The sequence below is a fragment of the Alligator mississippiensis genome, chromosome 2 (genome assembly GCF_030867095.1).
Source record: "Alligator mississippiensis isolate rAllMis1 chromosome 2, rAllMis1, whole genome shotgun sequence".
Taxonomy (NCBI): domain Eukaryota; kingdom Metazoa; phylum Chordata; order Crocodylia; family Alligatoridae; genus Alligator; species Alligator mississippiensis.
This window is the reverse complement of record NC_081825.1, coordinates 2,487,134-2,506,487: the sequence shown is the minus strand read 5'-3', so window position 1 is coordinate 2,506,487 and position 19,354 is coordinate 2,487,134. Positions and strand designations below refer to the sequence as shown.

At 55.1% G+C, this 19,354-nt stretch overlaps 1 protein-coding gene and 1 pseudogene across 1 annotated transcript in view; one reads left to right on the top strand and one right to left on the bottom strand.

Annotated features, from left to right (window-relative positions):
* The window catches only part of LOC132248240 (zinc finger protein 420-like), a 178,436-nt gene that overhangs the window by 87,977 nt on the left and 71,105 nt on the right, over positions 1-19,354 (bottom strand). The window lies entirely within an intron of this gene.
* Positions 535-11,710, top strand: LOC106738665 (zinc finger protein 436-like; annotated as a pseudogene).

Genomic DNA, 19,354 nt, shown 5'->3' with positions numbered 1-19,354 from the left:
TTGCCAAAGATCACCCCTCGCACCCCGGGCATTTTGTGTCCCCCCGCCCCCCACAACCTCCCAGCTCTTCCAAAAAGGCCGTGCTTTCCACTGCCCCGCAGGACAAGGACCGCCCCCCCGCCCTCACTCCCGTGGCACCATCCCCGGCCCCGCCGCTGCGACGCAGGCGCGGCTCGGGGCACGAAAGGGTTAACGTGGGGGGGCCTGCAGCAGGCGTGACACGCCGCCGAGCTGAGTGACGTCACGTGCGACGCGCGCAGGAGGAGGCGGGGCAGCGGCAGAGGCGGGGCCGCGGGTTGGGCTCAGCTCCCAGGAGCCCCCGCGGCGGGGCAGGGGGTGGGTGGCGGCGGCGCCCGGTGAGGTGCAGGGTGCGGGCCCCGGGGGGCGGGGCTGTGAGTGCGGGCACCCACGAGGGGGGCGGGGCTTGCGTGTGCGGGGACTGGGGGGGGGCTGCTCCCCCTCCAAATGCGGGCGGGGCCGTGTGTCCTGCGGGACGGGGAGGGGAGGGGAGAGGAGGGGCCGCGCTGGGGGGTTGGGCTACAGGCCCCGTGGGGGGGGCGGGGCGCATCCGTGCCCTATGATGGCCGCCCCGCCCCCCGCTCCGCGGTGACGCGCTGGTGTCGCCCCCAGGTGCGGTGCGGTGCGGTGCGGTGCGGGGGTCGGTGATCAGCGGGGAGCGATGGAAACAAGGCCGGGGCCCCCCTGCGCCCCCCGCCAGCAGCCAGGTGAGGGCGGAGGTGTGGGTGCGGGTGCGGCCGTCCTGGGCCGGGGGACGCGCTGCGGGGCGGGCCTGTCCCAGCCACGGGGCTGCGGGGTTGGTGCGCGCGGGCTGGGCCGGGCCGGGCCGGGACACACGGGATGCCTGGGCGGGCAGCTCCCGGGCCCCGACCCCATCTCTCCCTGCACGGCGCGGACACGCGGCGCCTTCCGTGGGCCTGTCGTGCTGCCACGGTCGCAGCCCGTGCCGTCCTGCACGTCCCAGCCGCCAGCGCTCGCTGCCCGTCCTCGTCCCCGTGTCCCCGACACGGGGCTGGTGCACGGCACGGCACGGGAGAGGAGACCTGGTTCGTTCATAGTTTCAGCCTCCTCGTAGAGACCCCCAGGGTAGGGGCCAGCTCCACTCCCCTGGGAAGTTGGTTGCAGATCCTAGCTGTCCTGGCTGAGAAGCAGCGCCTCCTGATGTCGAGCCTGAGCCTAGCCTTGGTCAACGTATGGCCGTTATTCCTAGTTACTCCTGGTAGTGCTCGGGGGAACAGGGACTCTCCTGTTCCCCACTGGTCCCACCTTGGCCAGTTTGTAGACGACCACTACATGCCTCCTCAGCCTTCTCCTGTGGGGGCTGAGCAGGTTCAGGTCCCGTCGCCTCTCCTCGTAGGGCCTGCCCTGCTGCCCCTGACCATGGGGGCGGCCTCCTCTGGCCCCTCTCCATGCCGCCCACACCCCTCCTGAAGTGCGGTGCCCAGAACTGGACGCAGTACTCCACCTGCACCTGACCAGTGTCGCATAGAGGGGGAGGATCACCTCCTTGGCCCTGCTCAAGATGCATCTGTGGATGCACGACAAGGTGCGGTTGGCCTTCCTGACCGCGTCCCCACGCTGCCGGCCCATGTTCGTCTTGCCCTCAATAATGACTCCAAGATCCTTTCCTGCCTCTGCACTGACGAGAAGGGAGTTCCCCAGCCTGTAGGTGTGCTGCTGGTTCTTCCTCCCCAGGTGCAGCACCTTGCACTTGTCAGTGTTGAAACCCAGCCTGTTCTTATCTGCCCATCCCTGTAACCTGTCCAGGTACCATTGCAGCCTGTTCCTCCCTTCTAGCGTGCCCACTTCCCCCCACATCTTAGTGTCATCTACGAATTTGAACAGGGTGCTTTTTACCCCCTCGTCCAAGTCGCTGATGAAGATGTTGAAAAGTGCGGGCCCGAGGACTGAGCTCTGGGGGACCCACTGCCCACGTGCCTCCAGGTCGAATAGGACCTGTCCACCACCGCCCTCTGGGTGCGGCCCTCCAGCCAACTAGCGACCCATCTGACTCTGTAGGTTTGGGTGCTGCTCACCCAGGCCTCTGCCTTGCTGCAGACTCCCCTGACCCGGAGCAGACCTGGGAGCTGTCCGCAGACGAAATCTGCTCAGGCTGGTGGCCCAGACGAGGCTCGATCCCAGGGGCAGGGCGGGGGTGGTGGGTCTCCACTCTCCAGCAGCGTGAGCACCGTCCCTTGGTGCAGAAATCTCCCTTCCACAGCATGGTGGTGGGGTCAGTGCTCCACGGATCAGCGGTTCTTGTTCTCCTGGTGCCCCTGCAATTGTTTCACAGCCCAGGAGCAGACCGACCTTGCGTTTCCCCGCCCCTGCCCTTAGCATGTGGATCTGATACTGTTGAACAGTTACAAATGTCCAACTCGGGATCCTTAAAATTCTAGTTTATTAGGCAGATTGAAACACTGTAATCATAAACCTTGGGGCTGGTCCACACACACACATGCACACATGCACACACATGCACACACATACACACACAGTAGCAGGCTACAGAGTCAGGTATACCTATCCTACAAGCACTGGAGTCTGTCGTTGAGGCTTCTTTCACCGTGGTGTTATCTTCCAGAAGGGGGTCGCCGGCTGGTCCTTCTGGCTGGACAGGTCTGGTCGAGTTGGAGATCAAGAGGGTTCCACTGAGGGTCACTTTTCACTGCCTTTTATCTGTCCCTGGCGGACTTTGGTGACTCCCCAGTTTTCTGGTTTGCGCAATCCAGGGGTCATTGACCCTCGTGGGACTTCCCCCCCCCTCGGTGGCTACTGGGCAGCATCTGTCAGCCCCAGGGGTCGTCCGCATGTACGTGCAGGTTTGGGAGTCTGTTGATGAATTTAGAATAGGGCTCTGGGAGTGGTCGATCTGGAGATATTCAGCCCAAAAGTTGGTCTCTGGTGTTGATTAAGTCAGGCCAGGGTTTCTAGCCCTTGATCAGTGAGGTATAGAGATTTTCCGGTTGTTACACTATCTTCTATTGAGTTCAGCTTCCAGGTGATAATTGATGCCTACTTCCATGTTACACATTCAATCACTGATTCACTCACTCTTTCAGAGGCCAGCCTGATACAGGGAAGGGCAGTTTCATTCCTGCCTTTGTTAACAATGTTACAATGTATAACTTACTAAAACACATTTAGTTGAAAGTTGAAAGGTGAGGAGTATAAAATATAAGCTACAAATGCCGTGGCACACAAATAGATAAAAATACCAAACTACAAGGGGAGATACAAAATGCACACATACAAATTTTAAAATACAATTCCTTATCTTAAAGTGAAAGAGAGAAGAAAGAAGAAAAGGTAGAAAAAGAGAAACATATCCGAAGAGGGGAGAGCAAATGCAGGCAAGAGGAAAAGGGGGCTTTCTTCTACAATACGGCCCCAGCATCGCTCGAGCTTCTTTCCCAGGGAGCGATGTCCCTGCAGGCTGTGTCGTGGTTCTGCGATCACCTCCCCACACTGGGACAGAGTTACTGGGGCTCATCTCCAGCCTCATGCCTGTGGAGGTGTGTTAGCAAGAGCTGCGGGATTTTGCGTCTTCCTTCTCCCCGCTCTTCCACACACTGAAGCCCCCGCCTCCTCAGACCCAGGCCAGCGCAGGAGACTCAAAGGGCTTTCCCCGTGTCAGCAGCACCAGGGCTCACGTGTGCCCTCCCTTCCCCACACGCAGGTGCTGGGACCCTGCCGAGAGCTGAGCAGCAGCCTGCTGAGGAGGGGCCGATGATCCTGGAGCTGCAGAGGACGTGCGCAGGGAGCCTGGAGGAGAGGAGCTCCCCGACCCCTGAGCCAGGTCAAGTGCAGAAGGGGCAAGGCAGGTCTCCAAAGCAGGTGGAGAGCTCGGAGGTGAGCAGGGCACCTGGTTTACTTGTGATGGGGAGTACAGGTGGGGCAGAGCGCAGGACGAGCCGGGGGTGCTGTAAGGAATTTGGGGAGCAGAGAGACCTGAAGAGCATGAAGGCTGCAGCCCTAGCTACATTAGCAGGAGCTCCCCCCCGAGTGCAGATACCAGGGGTGCTGGCATGGGCAGGCCGGGTTACAGTGCGTGGAGCCGGGGCTCCCTGCCTGAGAACGTGCTGCCCAGGCTGCCTCAGAGGACCAAACAAATAGTGCAGGATGATCTGGGCTAGAGCCAGCACATGAACTCCTGTATCCGCGACTGCATCCACGTCCCATGCCTGCTGAAGACTGGGGAGTTGTGTCCCCTTACCTGTCGTGGCTAAGATTGCAATTTGTGGTAGTACCAGTGATTGCAGACAGGGCTGTGGGGGCCGGGAGCAGCTGGCGCAGGAGACACTGATGGTGCAACGCTTGTGCCTGCAGCTCCGGGAGGTGTTCGAGGACGTGGCGGTGTATTTCACACGGAAGGAGTGGGAGCTGCTGGACGATGAAGACAAGGTGCTTTACCAGGACCAGATGCTGAAGAATTACCAAGCCCTCGTTTCCCTGGGTAAAGCTCTGGGTCTTGCTTCCCCTGGAGATATGTGAACTGTGCAGTTTTGTAGTCACCTCCCTGTTCCAAGTCTCATCCTCATGATCTCTTGGCTGGAGGTTTAAATCCCCTTCCTCCCCACTGCCCTGTCAGTGATCAGACCGCCCTCATATTTCAGACAGATCTCCTCCCTCATTTGCTCCAGCCGCCTTCACTTGTGCCTTCCTCATTCTTGGGACTCCTGGTTCTTCCATATGCAACAGTTTCTTGGCAACATGATCTCCTTTTGCCTTCTCAGCACGTTCACACCATCTCCAGGTCATTGGACACGAATGCACTAAGAGCTGTTCCTTGGGAGGATTCTGACTTCCTCCCTGTCTGGCCTAGCGAGTCCTCTCCAGACACATGTAACAATCCTAGCATGCTCCATTCTGTGATACCTAAGTCCCCTTTCTCCTGTCGTTATGACCCAGCAGAAGTTAATAGAAAGGCTTACCAGCCTCTGCTGCTCCAACAGGGGATGATGCATTTCTTCACTTTCTCCTCTAGTGACGTGTACACGAGATGTAACCCAGGTTTGTGTGCCAAGAGGTCCCTGGAAGCTCCTGTCCACATCCCACCCTAACATCCGTAGACGGGAGACTCTGGCTTTGTTGTATTTTTTTTTTTTTCAAGCTGTGCTCTCCAGCTTCCTCTGCCACTCTCAGAAGTTTTCTTGTGCTCTTCCTAAAATCCCTCTGCTGATCGGATGCCCATCACTGTGATGACAAGAAGTGGGCTAGCTGCAGGACCTAGTGGGAACCAGTTTTCATTCCCAGAGGATGTCTAATGCAGGGGTTGTACTGTCTTGTGCGCAGGGTTGAGGTACTGAGCTTTTACTAGGTCAGTTTGCTTTTCCGATGCTTTCTATCCCCTGACTTTGTTCAGAGGATTTCCTGTGGGAAGTGCTTCTGTGTTTTGTCCTGCTCGGCAAAGACCATCTTGACCATTTCTATGTTATGGCCTTTCACATGCTGTGAAATGTCTCTTTCGGCCTTCTTTTGTCCATATCCACGACTCCCAGGAACTTGGTGTTCAACCCTGCAGTACTTGCCAGCCTGTGCCCTCCCCACCCAGTGCATCATAGATTTCACAGAGGTTAGGGTTGGAAGAGATCTCAGGAAATCATCGAGTCCAACCCTCTGCCCTGGGCAGGAAAGAGCACTGGGGTCAGATGATCGCAGCCAGGTGCTTGTCCAATTTCCTATTAAAGACCTCCCAGGTAGGGGAGACCCCCAGCTCCCTTGAAGCCCATTCCAGATTCTGGCAACCCTTATCATAAAGAGTTCTTCCTGCCGTCTAACCTAAATCTGCTCTCCATCAGTTTGTGGCTGTTATTTCTAGTTACTCCAAGGGGTGCCCTGCTAAACAGAGTCCCCTATTCCTGCTGCCCTCCTCCAATGAATTTATAGACGGTCGGCCTCTTGTGGAGGCTAGAGAGATCCAGGTCTCTCAATCTCTCCCTGCAGGGTTTTGCCTGCAGGCCCCTAACCATGTAAGTAGCCTTCCTCTGGACCCTCTCAAGCTTGTGCACATCCCTCCTGAAGTGCAGCACCCGCAACTGGATGCCATACTCCAACTGCAGCCTGAGCAATGCTGCATAGAGGGGAAGTATCGCTTCCCTAGATCTGTGCACGGTGCACATGCCACTGCATGATATAGTGCGGTTAGCTTAATTGATCACTTCGTCACATTGAGAACTCAAGTTCATCTTGGAGTCATTTATGACTCCGAGATTCCTTCCCACTGCTGTGCTGCTTACAAAGTCATCTCCCAGTCTGTAAGCCTGTTGGAGATTCCTTCGCCCTAGGTGCAGTAATATGCTTTTATCTTTGTTCACCTGCATCCTACTCTGTTGTGCCCACATTTTCAACCTCTTCAAATCCAGCTGAATCCGTTCCCTGCCCACCAGTGTGTTTACTTTGCCAAGGTCAGTCATGCAGGATCCACCTGCTCTGAATCCGTGCTGGTTGCCCTTCAGTATTATTTTTTCTGCTGGGCTCTCACAAATGTGACCCTCAATAATTTTTTCACAGTATTTCCCAAGGATAGAGGTGAGAGTAACCGGCCTATAGTTACCCAGATCCTTCTTCCTCCCCTTCTTGAAAATAGGGACCACGTTGGCCCTTTTCCAGTTCTCTGGGACCTGTCCTGAGCACCACAAGTGCTCAAACAGTTGTGCCAGTGATTCTGCTATGACACAGGCCAATTCCTTCAGCACCCTTGGAGGAAGATCATTTGAGCCTGCTGACTTGAACACGTCCAGCCCCTCCCAAGTGTCCCTTCACTAGGTTGGTGCTAACTGTTGGTGAGCTGGTGTCCCTCCTGTGCCTCTCATGCATCTTCTTACCTGTCCCTGGTGACTCTGTCAGTTTAATGCCCTTTCTAAATCGGGAGTAATTGGTGCTTTGTTTCCTGTGAGCATTCTTCATCCACCTGGGTGACAAGGACTTTTATCTCTTGAAGGCTTCTCCCTGCAGTGCCTTCTCTTTCATCTTAAATGCCCATCCTCCCTTGTCCATCAAGGCCCTAGTAGATACCTTGAGTTCATTGGATCCATTGCCCAAATCCCGGCTGGATTCTGTATCCTGTACCCAGTCACAAATGCTCTTTAACCACTGCCCAAACAGGATATCAGGGTCCCACACCTGACTTAATCAGCAGTATCCAGCGAGGACAGTTGGAGTTCTGGGTCTGTGATGATGAGGACATTGAGGAAATCTCAAGATCAGAGGACCAGGTGCCGGGTGAGTTGTGGCTATTCCTCCCTCCTGACTCTGCTGTCAGTAAAGTTACATAACCAGAGTGCCAGCTGGACCTGGAAATCACAGGCCTGCCCTGTGCTGCCATTGCAGGATGCTGAGTGTGGTGGATCTGGGGACAGATGCCCTGCCCCTCCCCCCCCCCCCCCCAATTTTCCAGGGTGCACGCAGTGGCAAGAGCTCGAAAAATCTCTTATCAGTGCATGGGTGTGAGGGTATGCGGTTTGTGTGGGGTTGTTTGTGGATATGTATATATGGGACATGAGGACGGGTGTGGGGGTATATGTGGATGTGTGGGTGGGTATGGGTGGTTTGTGGGGATGTGTAAGTGAGCTTGGGGTTTGTGGGGGGCTAAGGTGTGTGTGTGCGCTGTGTGCGTGTAGCAGTGAATGGGGCTTCCCCCAGATTCTTGTAGGTGTGAGTGTTAGGGGGTGTAGGGGAGGGTGTGGGTAGGTGTGGGCTTTGTGGGGTGTATGATTGGTGGTTGGTGTAGTTATGGGGTTTGCCTGGGAGGGTTTGAGGGTATGTGGGGTGTGCATGAGAGTGCCTGCATGAGCCCAACTGAGCCAGTCACTCCCTGTCCCCAACCCATAACAGCCCAGATCCCGCATGCCCTGTGACACTGCTCCACCACTGCCAACAGGGCACAGCCCCAGCATGGCCTGCAGCAGTTCCACTCAGGCTTGACACATTCATCCGCCCCTGGGCATGTAGCGTGGGTAGGGCAGCTCCTTCTGGCAGCTGCCCCCAGCCCCATGGTAGTACTGGGGACCAGCGCTTACCGCCCCCCCCCACATGCCCTGTGCCAGCTCCAGGCTCGCCCTTCTAGTCTCAGCAGAACCAGGAGCATCTGGGCTGAAACTTGTTTGTTGTGGAGGAATAACAGACCCTCCCCCTCACTGCTGCCTGGCAATTTCTGGTGCAGCTACCTGCGACTAAGCAAGTTCCCTGGTGGCTTGCGCACTGCTGCCTCTGGGCTGCCGTGAGACTGGTCTGTACTGTCACTGCTGCCGCACAGGTCAGCCCAGAGGCAGTGGTGATGGAGTCACAGGGCCGCCTGGCGTGGCATGGGCTTCAGGAAGCCGCACCAAAATCTGCCCTACAGTGGTGAGCAGGAGGACCTGATTTTCCCTGCAACAAGCAACATTTCTTTTTCTGATGCAGCTGTTGCTGCTGTTGCTGTTCAGCCTGGAGGGGCGAGCCTGCAAGCCGTGCTGGGGCCTTGGCTTAGCAGCAGTGGCACGAGAAAGAAGCTGCTGCTCAGTGTGGAGTAAAAGCGGACTCTCCACCTCCCCACCCCCCACTGCTGGTACTTGCTCATGCATCTGCGCGGAGCCTGCACGGGGCTGCTCTGCATCTGGTCTGCGTTGCCACTGCTGCCCCGCTGGGCAGCTCAGAGACAGCGGTTACGGTAGAAACTCGGGGCCACCGAGCACGGGCTCCAGACAACTATACCTGGAAGCACTGGTTTCAGGTGGGGCTGCTTTTGTCCCGTGCTAGGCTGCGGTTTCTCTCCCATGCTGCCACTGCTCAGCCCGGGCAAGCCAGGCTGGAGCTGGCAGGGTGTGCACGGGGTCATGTCTGCGCACACTAGTACCAGCTGTTACCACATGGCTACATACAGCCAGAAAGAGCTACAGCCACCCGGACTGCCTAGAAAGGCTGTGGATCCATCCCAGCTCCACTTTATGCCCAGCGGTCAGCAGGATGTGCCACAGCTAGGCAGCACGTCGGCCAGTTGGGACCAAGGAACCCTCTGAAGGTAGACAGGCCGTATTTTGCCCACCCCTGCTGTAATGTGTCCGGGCAGGTGTTGTTCCCACTCTCTGAAATTGAACAATGTGGAAACAAGCAACTGATCCCTTTTCCTTCTAATGACAGATGTTAAGGGACAATCAGGTTTGTTGTCTTGATTTTCAGCCCAGATTCAGTTTCCGTGGGCTGCCACGATCTTAAGTTGCCATCTTCACTCAGCTATGTGAGAGTTAATGCTGCAGCCCAGAGTAGCCACCCTCTCCCAGGGCATTATGGGATTTGTAGTCTCCCATTGAAATCAGCATGGTATACACAGGTTCTGTGTAGCCATTCCTGTGGGACAAGAAAGAAGCTGAGGCTGTCCCTGGCTGCTGCTGGTCAGGTTGACCTGGATCCCAGGAAGAGTTTCATCCTGATCTCAGGCTGCATTAAGTGCCTCCATGTCACGGGTGGGATTCAAAAGATTTCAGGTTGTGGCAGAAACTGAATCCCCCGTGGTTTGCACTAGAATTGTCCCCTGTTATCAGATTTACCCATCACTTTGGGGTTTGCTCATTTCTTAGGGGTACGTTTCTAGGGTAGACAGAATAGACGTGTTTGCCCTTTGCCAGCAGGGTAGAAACTAATCTGGATTTTCTTTTCCCTATGCAGGAGGTGCCAGGCTGCTGAGCAGAGTGGAGGAGCAGCCTCCTGTGCAAGGGGCTGCAGACCTGGAGCCAGCACGGACATCCCCAGGGAGTTTGAGTGAGATGGACTCCCTGGGAGCTGAGAAGGAACCATGGCACGAGAATCAGGGGAGGTCCCAAACGCAGAAGGAGAATGTAGCCATGAGCCAGGTATCATCACGAGTTGGGTGTGAAGGCGGAGAAGGGGTGGAACCTAGAAAGAGCCCTGAGTGCAGGCAAGAATTTGTGGTGCTGAGAGACCTTACGAGCCACTGGAAAGATGCACTGCATCCAATCAAAGACAGTGTGGAGGGCCTGAGAGGGAAGCAGCAGCCCACTTGCAAGCACAGGGGCAGAGCTCACCCCAACCTGAAGGTCAGGAAAACGTTTAAGTGCCCATCACTCCTGGCTTTTCACAAGATAAGGTAGACTGGGGAGAAGTCCCATGTATGCACTAAGTGTGGGAAGAGCTTCTCCTGACTCTCTTGCCCTTGTTGCTAACTGCCAGGTCTTTTCTGGAGAGCTACCCCACCGCTTCAACAAATGGGGGAAGTGCTTTGTGCGCCCCACAGACCTGGTCTAGCACTTACATGTGCATAGGGGGAACTGTCAGGCACACCTGTGTCAAAAGTGGCATGACTTTCACCCCTTTTTTCTCCCTGCATCCAGGACTGGTACATCCCCCTAGGGAGGAAGATACACCAGTGCACTGAGTGCAGGAAGAACTTCATCTACTTGCAAGACCTGTCCCAGCATGAGTGTACGCGGCAGCACTGCACCCAGTGTGGGAAGAAATTCGGGCAGTTCTCCGACCTGGCAAGGCACTTGTGCATGCACACAAGGGAGAAGCCACATCAGTACTCAGAGTGTAGTAAGAGCTTCACTTACTCCTACCAGCTAGCTCGGCACCAACGTATTCACACGGGGGAGAAGCCACATCAGTGTTCAGAGTGTGGGAAGAGGTTCAGTCACTCCTCCAACCTCGCTCAGCAGCAGCATATCCACGAAGGGGAGAAGACACATGAGTGCTCAGAGTGTGGGAAGAGCTTCGCTCAGACCTCCAGCGTGGCTCAGCATGAGCGTATCCACACTGGGGAGAAGCTATTTCGATGCTCAGAGTGTGAGAAGAGCTTTGCTAGCTCTGATGGGCTGACTCAGCAGCAGTGTATCCACATGAGGGAGAAGCCACATCAGTGCTCAGAGTGTGGGGAGAGCTTCACTTACTTCTCCCAGCTGGCTCGGCATCAGCATACCCACACGGGGCAGAAGCTACATCAGTGCTCAGAGTGTGGGAAGAGCTTCACTTGGTCCTCCAACCTGGCTCGGCACCAGCGTATCCACACGGGGGAGAAGCCACATCAATGCTCAGAATGTGGGAAGAGCTTCAGTTCCTCCTCTGTGCTGGCTCGGCACCAGCGTAACCACACAGGGGAGAAGCCACATCAGTGCTCAGAGTGTGGGAAGAGCTTCAGTTACTCCTCTGAACTGGCTCGGCACCAGCGTATCCACACGGGAGAGAAGCTACATCAGTGCTCAGAGTGTGGGAAGAGCTTCACTCAGTCTTCCAGCCTGACTCAGCACCGGCGTATCCACACAGGGGAGAAGCCACATCAGTGCTCAGAGTGTGGGAAGAGCTTCACTTACTCCCGCCAGCTGGCTCTGCACCAGTGTATCCACACTGGGGAGAAGCCACATCAGTGCTAAGAGTGTTGGAAGAGCTTCAATTACTCCTCCAACCTGGCTCAGCACCAGCATATCCACACAGGAGAGAAGCTACATTAGTGCTCAGAGTGTGGGAAGGTCTTCACTCAGAGCTCCACGCTTGCTGAGCACCACACAGGGAAGAAGTCGTATCGATGCTCAGAGTGTGAGAAGAGCTTTGCTAACTGACGGACTGACTCAGGAGCAGCGTATCCGTATGAGGGAGAAGCCAAATCAATGCTCAGTGTGGGAAGAGCTTCACTTACCGCTCCCAGCTGGCTGTGCACCAGTGGATCCACACGGGGGAGAAGCCCCATCAGTGCTCAGAGTGTGGGAAGAGCTTCAGTTTCTCCTCTGAGCTCCCTCGGCACCAGCATACCCATATGGGGGAGAAGCCACATCAGGGCTCAGAGTGCGGGAAGAGCTTCACTCGGTCCTCCAGCCTGTCTCAGCACCAGCATATCCACACGGGGGAGGAGTGTGGGAAGAGCTTCACTCGGTCATCCACCCTGGCTCAGCACCAGCGTATCCACACAGGAGAGAAGCTACATTAGTGCTCAGAGTGTGGGAAGAGCTGTCTGTCCTCACACGTGGCTTGGCACCAGCATATCAACACAGGAGAGAAGCCACATCAGTGCTCAGAGTTTGGGAAGAACTTCACTCAGTGCCCTTACCTGATCAAACACAGCCTCATCCATGCCGGGAAGAAACCATATTGGTGCTTGAAGTGTGGGAAAAGCTTCATCCTATCCTATACCCTGGCCCAGCCCCAGATTACCAACACGGGTTTGTAGTCATATCAGTACTCAGAGTGTGGGAAGAGCTTCACTCACTCCTCCAGCTGGGCTCTGCACCAACTTATTCAATTGAGAGCGAAGCCATAATAGTGCTCAGTGTGGGAAGAGCTTCATCTAATCCTCCAGCTGTCCTGGCACCAGCGTATCCACACAGAGGAGAAACCACATCCGTGCTCGAAGAGCGGGAAATGCTTCTTCCAATCCTCCAAACTGGCCCAGCACCAGTGTATCCCTATCCGGGAGTGTCCATAATTCTGCCAGCAATACAGAAAGGGTTTGGGGATGTATACCTGCTGAGCACCCACCAGTGTCTGCATCCAGGGAAGCAGTGTCATGCCAGGGGACTGCAGCAACAGTTCATGCTTTGTTCAGCCTTTCTAGAGCACTGCAAAACCAAAGGATAAAGAGGCCAGCTTCCCAGGTTTGATATGGGTGAGGGGTTAAAAGGAAATGCCTCAGTCAGATGCCCACACTGTTACCTCTGAGCTCTGTGTTCTTGGGGAACCCTGGCACAGGACACAGTCTGTCTGATTCACAAAGAATTCCCGTCCCGCCCCCCCCCCCCCCCCCCCGAAACTGATTAAGGTGGAATGAGAGTCACACCTAAGACCCTCCAGATAAGGGTGACAAGAGTGAGACAACTGCCCTAGGTCTCATATGCACCCGAGATGGAACCAGATGACCATTCATTTACAGGGGAGATCGAGAACAGGAAGTCTGAATCAGAGACTGCAGTGAATTCTGGGATCAGAGAAGCAGGGGAGCTCTGCATGATGGGGAATGTATGCTCCAAATGCTAATCAACCCATGTTTACACACACCCAGTTCAGCATTTATCAGACCAGTTCTAATTTGGCTTTCCAAAGGACTCCCCTCCTCCCCCCTCCACCATCTCTAAGCAGAAGTAAAGTTTAATAGGTGTCTCGCGCCGTACAGTCCCCAGTCCTACTATGGGAGGCCTATTTAAACTTGATTGACTAAAACTTGGTTGCCAGGTTAGGGAATGCTGAGGGAAAAAGACCGACTCCGAAGGGGTATGGGCAACATTTGAACAACGGTAAAGGGTTCATCACAGCGGCCAGCCCTTTGGAGCCCCCTCAGAAGTGTTGTCATACTTTTCCCAGCATGACTGGTGGAAGTCCTCTCCACAAAAGGTTAGGAGGGTGTCAGCCTGTCCGTGCTGATCAACCCGGCCGGGTCAGGCGTGTCATGGTAATTTGTGTGTGTTGGTGTGTATGACTGATTTGGTGGCTGAAGGAACCCAGCCCCATTGAAACAGTCCTGCAAGATAGCTCCATTGGGGGTGAGGACTTGCAGAAGGGAGAGATACATCTCCGTATGGAAACACAAGTAACACAAACAACACATTGATAGAATTACAAGGACCCTAGAAATGTACCCCTAATAAATGAGCACACCCCAAAGTAATTGGCAGATCTAGTAACAACACAGATACTGGGGGAACCTGTGAGGAGATTGTGGCAGAGTCCCATCTCTGTCTTTCCCCAAACACTTCTGAAGATGTGGTTACCAAATTAGTGCAGAGGGCAGACACCTCTGGTCCCATCTGTTTCAGGTAACCTCGAGTTGTAACCTGAGCTGGATGCATTCCTCAGGGAGGGGGAAACCTGCTCCCTTTGCCTACGAGATTGGCATCACATACCTGGGTGTGGGGCTTAAGCTCCCTATTGCTCTAAGCAATGGCAACCTGACTGAGATGGGGCTAGAGACCCCACGAGTCTACCCGGGAACCAGTGATGGATTTCAAATTGTTTGTCTGGCAGCCAACAGTTGCTGGCCTTCATTGGATCAGGTAAATGAGGTCATAAGGTCTATATAAGTTAGGGACTGCCTAGGAGGAGGGGCAGTAGCCATGATGAGAACTCGGAGAGAAGCTGGACCTTCTGAAGTTCACTCGCTGTCTTGATACTCATGATCAATGAACTGCTTGTCTCCAGAGGAAATCTCCAGCTGCCTCTGGCTAAAGTTGTGAGTAAGCTACTTGAGAGTGAATTAGATATATAGGTTGTAGTAACAGATGTGTAATCAAAGGCTACCATGCCACTGTTTGCTCCGTGGGATGTCTTTGATTTTCCTCTACTCTGTACCCTAGTCCAAACCTACTGCTTGTAACCAATAAATTTCTCCTTAGTACTTAGCGTGGCAGACTTACTGGGAGAGGGTCTAGATTATGCCTTGGGGTCCCCTTGGTCCAGTTGACTGAGGGAGACTACTATTTGTGCTTCAAACTAAGGGAAGCACCCCAAGTTCTTGCAGTGGGTCGACTACCCCTCAAAGAGTACTAGGCCTGTGTTTCCCAGGGAGCACTGGGCCAGAATCAGTCTAGACCTTGGGTGGTGGCGGCGTTACCCCCAGGTTAGCAAGTAGGCTCCAGGAAGGGGGTGGGCCAGACATGAGGCACCCCCAAGGAGGCACTTGGAGCCTGGAAGGTGGTTGGGCGCAATGAGGTGGGTGGCTCAATGCAGGAGTACCTCCTACTGGCCCACCAGAGAGGTGATCTTTGCATCAGCCTTGGAGCCTGTGCCACCCCATCATTCTCTAAAAGCAGGCACTGCTCCCAGGGGCAGAAGAAGTGTCTACAATAGGTGACCTCCCCAATACAGATGCCTCCAAATGACACCTGTGGACTGTCTTTGGCTGACTATCAGCTTCGACTTCCCTGCTGGCCCCAGGGTTGTTGTATGTGAGGCTTTAGAGTTGTAGGAAGGAGCACATTTAATGCTGGGGGAGCATTGCCTGCCTTCCACCCTGATCATGCCTTTCCTCCCCACTGCATTCCCCCTCTTCCAGGCCTGCACATTCCCATCGTGGTCTGCAAGAAACTGCTACAAACTGAACAGACTGGGCTGCCAGTATCTTCAGGGAAGCAGTCTCATGCCAGTGGACTGCAGCCTAGTCTGCTCAGTTTGTTAAGAAGGATGAGAGGATACAGGTGCTTTCACAGGCAGGAAATACTCCATACTCAGAGGCAGGGTCTGTGGCGGGCCAGTAGGGGGCGCTCCTGCGTTGAGCCGCCCACCTCCCTGTGCCTGGCCACCTTCCAGGCTCCGAGTGCCTTCCTGGGGTGCGTCACATCTGGCCGGCCCCTTCCCTGGACCACCCCCGCTAGCCTGGGTTTCCCGCTGCCATCATCCAAAGCTCTGGACCCAATTCTAGCTCTGCGCACCTTGGAAAACTCAGGCCTGATCGTCCAATGAGTCCTAGACCCAATACAGGCACTTGGGGCACTTCCCCAAGTCAGGGGCTTATCAGGAAAGCCTCCCTTAGTCCACAGACCTAAGGGGTCTCCTTGGCATAATTTAGACCCACCTCTCAATAAGTCTCCCACACCGGTCACAAAGGAGAACTTTATTGATTTCAGGGAGTAGGGTGGAAACAGGGTAAAAGGTAGAGCAGTATCATGGAAATATCAGAGGAATCTCATAGAGCAAACCAGTGTGGCTGAGGTAGCCTTTTGATCTCACATCTGAGTTACTGAAAGCTAAATATCCAGTCGGATCTCGAGTAGCTTACACACATCATCCAGAGGTGGTTGGAGTTGTCCTGTGGAGGCAGGGCACTCTGAGCATGCGGTGATGAAGAGAGAGCCAGTTTCAGATTCATCTGTGTGACTGCATGGTTAAAGGCTCCTCTTCTTCCTGGCCCGGGCCTTTAAACAACCTCTCTAACCTCAGCAGCCCGGTCCAATTGAAGCTGCCAGTGCTGGCCACAAGCCAATCAATCTAAAAAAGCATCACTGGCTACCTGGGCCGGTGAGTGGGGCTTTTCCCTCCCCCTCCCCCCGAAGGTGACCAGAGTATCCGTGTCCGAGGCCCCAGGCTTTTGCCGTAGACAGGGAGGGAGATCCCTGCCCTGAGGAATTCAACAGCAGCCTCTCACGCTGGCAGAGACAGATTTCTGGAGAGGAACACAGACGGTGGCATTCCTGCCACACTTCCCGCCTTCTCCCCGCCCCCTCCCCCCCCCCCCCGCTCCTTTAAAAGCTCGGACACGGGGCCTGTCAGGGCTGTGGGTCCGGGCCTGTCGGTTCAGGGAGTTCCCATGGGATGCCAGAAGAAGGGAAAAAAAGAAAACCTGAAATGAGTAATAACAATAACATATAGAAACCATAAAACCTGATGGCAGTCTTACACTAGTGATCTTTTCACTAGTCCTGAGTCCAGAGGACCCACTACCCAGAGTCCTTTCGTGACAAGGCATCCGCTATCACGTTCTGGCTTCCCTTGATGTGCTCGACGATGAAGTTGAGCTCTTGAAGCTGCCAGGCCTATCGCTGCAGCTTCGCATTGGTGTTTTGCGTGGTCTGCAAACACTGCAGTGGGGCATGGTCCGACAGGACGGTGAACTGTTGTCCCCACAAATAGGGCTTCAGCTTGTTCAGTGCCCAGACGATTGCCAAGCACTCCTTCCCTCCCAAGGGATTAGCTTCCGGCTGAGGTACGCCACGGGGTGCCGTGTCTCCTGGTGCTCCTGTAAGAGTACAGCTCCCAGTCCTACGTCGGAGGCATCCGTTGCCACGTAGAATGGTTTATCACGGAGCAGTGCCTTCAGGATTGGTTGTTTGACCAGGGCAGCCTTGAGGGTGTCAAATGCTTCCTGGCACCCCTGCTTCCAGACCACTGGGTCCGGGCTGCCCTTCTTGGTCAGCTCGTGCAGGGGGGCGGTGGATGCCCCAAACCCCGGGACAAATCTTCGGTAGTAACCCGCCAGGACAAGGAAGGCTCTGACTTGCTTCTTGGTCTGTGGAGACGGCCAGTCTTTGATGGCCTCCATCTTGTCCCACAAGGGAGCAATATGACCTCCACCCACATGATGACCCAAGTAGACTACCTCCGATAGTGCCCACTGGCACTTTTTGGCTTTCACAGTAAGACCAGTTTGCTTGATCTTACCTAACACGGTGGTCAGGTGAGTCAGTTGCGACTCGAAATCCGGACTGAAGATGGCGATGTCATCGATGTAAGCCATGGCAAACTGCTCACATCCTTGCAGCAGATTATTGATCAGTCTCTGGAAAGAGGCGGACGAGTTGCACAAACCAAAAGGTAAAACTGTGAACTCGTATAGCCCCGTAGGTGTGGTAAAGGCAGACTTGGCTATGGCATCCGGGTCCAGTGCCATCTGCCAAAATCCTTTAGAAAGATCGAGAGTAGAGGTGACCTTGGCTGGGCCCAGGCGACCCAGCAACGTGTCCATCCTGGGCATAGGGTACGCATCAGGGGTGGTAATGGCATTCAGTTTCCTGTAGTCCACACAGAACCGGATGATCCCATCCTGCTTCCGGACGAGTACCACCGGACTGGCCGAGGGACTCGTTGAAGGCCGGATTACCCCCAACTCTTCCATCTCTGCGATCTCCCGTTTTATTTCTTGCCTCACCTCATTAACTGGGTAATGTCGGGAGTATATAGGGCGATGGCTGCCCGTCTCTATAGAGTGTACCGCCAGGTCCGTTTTACCTGGTTTATTGGAGAACACTGTCTCAAAGTCCTTGAGTGCTGCGAGCAGCTGGTCCTTGTTCTGGGAGGGCAGATGGTGCAGCAGGCGGAGTTCCTCGATCCCTGCCTCGTCATCCCAGTCCCCATACATGACCGGCTCCTCCAGGCCCTCCGGTGTTCCCTCAATGGAGGGAACCCAGAATACCATCTCCTTTCTGTCGTAGTAGGGTTTGAGCATGTTCACATGAACCGTTTTAGGCTTTCTATCCCTAATAGCCACTACATAGTTCACATCATCCAGTCTGTCCAGGACAGCATGGGGACCTTCCCGAGCGCCTTGCAGCTTGTCTGTTTTTAGTGGCAGGAAAACCATCACATTCTCACCCCGCTCAAAGGTACGTAAGCGGGCCTTCTCATCATACCAGGACCTTTGCTTCTCCTGGGCCTGTCCCAGGGAGTCTCGTTCCACCTTCCTCATGTAAGTCAGTTTCTGACGGAAGTCAAGCACATACTCCACCACGGAGGTCTTTGTGGAAGCAATCTTCCCTTCCCACTCCTCTCTCACCAAATCGAGAGGACCTCGAACTCGCTTCCCGAACATCAACTCGAAGGGCGAGAACCCAGTGGACTCCTGGGGCACCTCCTGGTAGGCAAAGAGCAGATGCGGCAGTTTCTCATCCCAGTCCTTGGGGTTGGAGTCCACATAGTCCTTTAGCATCCCTTTCAAGGTGCCGTTGAACCTTTCCACCAGCCCATTTGTCTGAGGGTGGTAGGCTGTGGTCTTAAGGTGTTGCACCCCACAGCAGTCCCACAGGCACTTCATCACCTCCGCCATGAAGTTCCCATCCCGGTTCGTCAGGATCTCGGAGGGAAAACCCAGCTGACAGAAGACCTTGATGAGGGCGTCAGCAACCACGGGGGCCTCAAGGGAGGTCAAGGCAACTGCCTCCGGGTACCGAGTTGCGAAATCCACTAGAGTCAGTATGTATTTCTTTCCTCTATGAGTCTTATGCTTCAGCAGTCCCACAATGTCTACTGCCACCCTGTGGAAGGGTTGATCGATGATAGGGAGGGGCTGCAGGGGAGCCCTTCTCCTGTCCCCACTTCTGCCCGTCTGCTGCCATGTCACAAGATTTGCAATAGTCCGTCACATCCTGGGCAATTCTGGGCCAAAAAAAGTTCACCTGCAGCCGCTGGTGTGTCCGTTCCCTGCCCATGTGACCAGCCCATGGTAAATCGTGAGCCATGGAGAGCAATTGCTGTCTGTATTTCTGGGGTACTATGAGCTGGCGCTGGGGCTTCTAGGTCTCAGCATGGTTCTTTGGCACCCACAACCGATAGAGAAGCCCCTTATCCCAGACCACCTGTTCCCTCTTGTCCGGAGTGAACTCAGTCTCTTGCTCATGGGCCATCTGCCGGAGTCCCTCCAAGCTGGGGTCCTCCCAAACCTCCCGCTTGAACTCCTCTTGCCCAGCTAGGCAATCAGCAGGGAGTGCAGGTGCTCCTGCAGGGGGTGCACACTCACCCTCAGGGACTTTCCGGGTCTCCTCTCTGATAGTCTCACCTCCCTCTGCCACTGACGGAATACACATCTCCCCGGGACTGTCACAACCCACCCTCAGGGTCGCTAGTTCCTTCCGGGACCGGGGTGCAATCGCCGTCTGCAAGGGTCTCTTCCACTGCGTCCAATGGTGTGGCTGTCTCCTGGGGATTTTCTAAC